General features: G+C 44.5%; 1 long non-coding RNA gene across 1 annotated transcript in view; it reads left to right on the top strand.

Moving 5' to 3' along the window:
- LOC117940760 overlaps positions 1-3,155 on the top strand; it is a 12,548-nt gene that overhangs the window by 4,236 nt on the left and 5,157 nt on the right. The gene's annotated exons all lie outside the window — the stretch shown is intronic.

Raw genomic sequence — 3,155 nt, 5'->3', positions numbered from 1 at the left:
GCATGAGTATCATTAAAAGTGTCACAGCATTGGTTGGTGAAGGCGTGCAGAAGTCCCTTAACCCCCGGAGTCTGACAGACGTTGTTTTTGTTTGTTCTTGGCCAGGAGAGGCCTCTGATTGGCTGCTGGGTTGAAACAGGGATTGAAGGAATGTGACGGAGATGAAGGACGAAGGGAGGAAGACGAGGTCTCCTTCTTTTAAATGGTTTACTGCTCGTTACTCTTGTGCTGTGGGAAAAATAAAAGCCCTTTAAATTAGATGGATGGATAGATAGATAGATAGATAGATAGATAGATAGATAGATAGATAGATAGATAGATAGATAGATAGATAGATAGATAGATAGATAGATAGATAGATGAATAGATAGATAGGTAGATAGATAGATAGATAGATAGATAGATGGATGGATGGATGGATGGATGGAAGGATAGATAGATAGATAGATAGATAGATAGATAGATAGATAGATAGATAGATAGATAGATAGATAGATGGATAGATAGATAGATAGATAGATGGATAGATAGATAGGTAGATAGATAGATAGATAGATAGATAGATGGATGGATGGATGGAAGGATAGATAGATAGATAGATAGATAGATAGATAGATAGATAGATAGATAGATAGATAGATAGATAGATGGATGGAAGGATAGATGGATAGATGGATGGATGGATGGATGGATAGATAGATAGAAAGATAAATGGAAGGATGGACTGATCTTTTCCCACCGCTATGTTTCCTTGAGGTTTTCTTCGGAGAGATTCATGTGCCGACACCATTTCATATAAAAAGAAGAAGAAAAACAGTTTCCAGACCGATATTAACAGCAGCAGTTTCTCAATTTGACGTTTCCCTTTAACGGCAGCCAGGTGTGTATCTGAGGAGAGACTCTTCCTGCTTCCTGCCCACATGGACTCCAGTGATAAGACCCCCCCCGGGTATTACTCTGCCCTTCACTCCTTGGGTTTCCCTTCAGCTTGGAAATGGGACTCCATTTAGTCCGACTAGCTGTTTTTATCCCAAAACTTGGAACATAACACTTCCAGCATCAGAGACATATACACTGGGGATGTTATCTACACTGTTAAAAACTGTCATGTACAAACTAAAGTACAACACAACACATGCATATACAACACAGTACTGTAACATAGTTGTTAAGCTCAATCTCAGGAACGAGGCTTTCTCATAGAACTGCACTTCCCAGAGTGCACCAGCAGCAAGAATCTGGCTGCTTTGCCCCTGATTGGTCGTCAGCGCAGATTTGGAGCACCTGTTAGGACGTGGAAGACGCTCCGAGTTCTCTTCCAAGGTCAGTCCCAAGACGCCTAAGGTCAGTCCCAAGATGCCTAAGGTCAGTCCCAAGACGCCTAAGGTCAGTCCCAAGACGCCTAAGGTCAGTCCCAAGACGCCTAAGGTCAGTCCCAAGACGCCTAAGGTCAGTCCCAAGATGCCTAAGGTCAGTCCCAAGATGCCTAAGGTCAGTCCCAAGATGCCTAAGGTCAGTCCGAAGACGCCCAAGGTCAGTACCAAGATGCCTAAGGTCAGTCCGAAGACGCCCAAGGTCCGTCCGAAGACGCCCAAGATCAGTCCCAAGACGCCCAAGGTCAGTCCCAAGACGCCCAAGGTCAGTCCAAAGGCGCCCAAGGTCAGTCCCAAGACGCCCAAGGTCAGTCCAAAGACGCCCAAGGTCAGTCCCAAGAGGCCTAAGGTCAGTCCCAAGATGCCTAAGGTCAGTCCAAAGACGCCCAAGGTCAGTCCCAAGATGCCTAAGGTCAGTCCCAAGACGCCTAAGGTCAGTCCAAAGACGCCCAAGGTCAGTCCCAAGATGCCTAAGGTCAGTCCAAAGACTAGATGGATAGATAGATGGATAGATAGATAGATGGATGGATGGATGGATGTGGATAGAGATGTATGGATATAGAGATAGATGGAAAGATATGTAGATGGAGAGATATAGACATTTTGGTCATTTAGTTTAACATGTGTTCACATTTAGTCACCTTTAGTGACATGTTTCTCTCTTTTTATAAAGTTCTTTTACAATTGTCTTTTCTCCAAATGTTATGAAATTGACCAAAATCCCAAATCCAGAGAGACCAGGGACCTGGTTATCAATGTCCCGTGTGAGGAGCGTCATGGGGAACCGTCCTCAGGACTTTAGGGACAATTAGTTTGAAGAAACCTAAATGTCTGATAGAGAAACTCTTTGGATGCGGGTCAAACTAGACCAGAGACACCAGGAGGGTTAAAGACGCCCCCCGTCTTCATGCTACTGGACTTCATGTCGTGGCCTAAATTACAGATCTGAGCCTAAACATGAGCCTAACATGGGCCCTTTAATAATTAAACCATATGATTAAATAAAGTCTTTTCCCTCCTGAGTGCCTCAGCGTCCTTAAACCTCTTAAAGTACAAGTACCCTTAACTTTGCAGTACTGGAATAAAAGCACTCAGTTACACTACAACAGTGATTGTATTGCAAAGAGTAAGACACCTCGATAACGAGCACGTACCACCGACAATGTTCAAAATAAATTGCAGAGTCGTATCCCACGGTGTCCGTTTCCCGGGGCTGTTTATTTGAACGTTTCCCGCTCTTCTTCTTATCGCCATCGCCTGCACCCGAGCTGCTTATAAACCCCCGTCGCCGCGCTCCCTCGCCGCCTCCTCTCCGGCTGCCGGTGGTACGCTCCACAGCTCCACGCCGGAGAACCAGGCCAGGCAGCTCCTTAATTACTTCATTAATTCTAATCTGATCCAATTAATTACATCTTTTCAAGCTCCCCCTGCTCTCCGTTCGAGTGGGTTGGAAGTTCCCCCGGACGCAGAGTGCCACTGCAGGAGACCTTGCATGTCCTCTGGTGCATATATATATATATATATATATATATACAGTGTATATATAAGAAACTAGAATATAAGACATGTTTTCAGTTACTTCTACTTTGTTGTTAAGTCCATAACTCCTCGTGTGTTCATTCATAGTTCTGATGCTTCAGAGATAATCTACTACGGATATAGTCCTGAAGATAAAGGAAACACATTGGAGGAGAAGGGGGGTCCAAACTTATGGCCTGTAGTGTGTGTGTGTGTGTGTGTGTGTGTGTGTGTGTGTGTGTGTGTGTGTGTGTGTGTGTGTGT

The sequence above is a fragment of the Etheostoma cragini genome, unplaced genomic scaffold (genome assembly GCF_013103735.1).
Source record: "Etheostoma cragini isolate CJK2018 unplaced genomic scaffold, CSU_Ecrag_1.0 ScbMSFa_321, whole genome shotgun sequence".
NCBI lineage: Eukaryota > Metazoa > Chordata > Actinopteri > Perciformes > Percidae > Etheostoma > Etheostoma cragini.
Note: the sequence above shows the minus strand (reverse complement) of the source record. Positions and strands in the feature narration are given on the sequence as shown.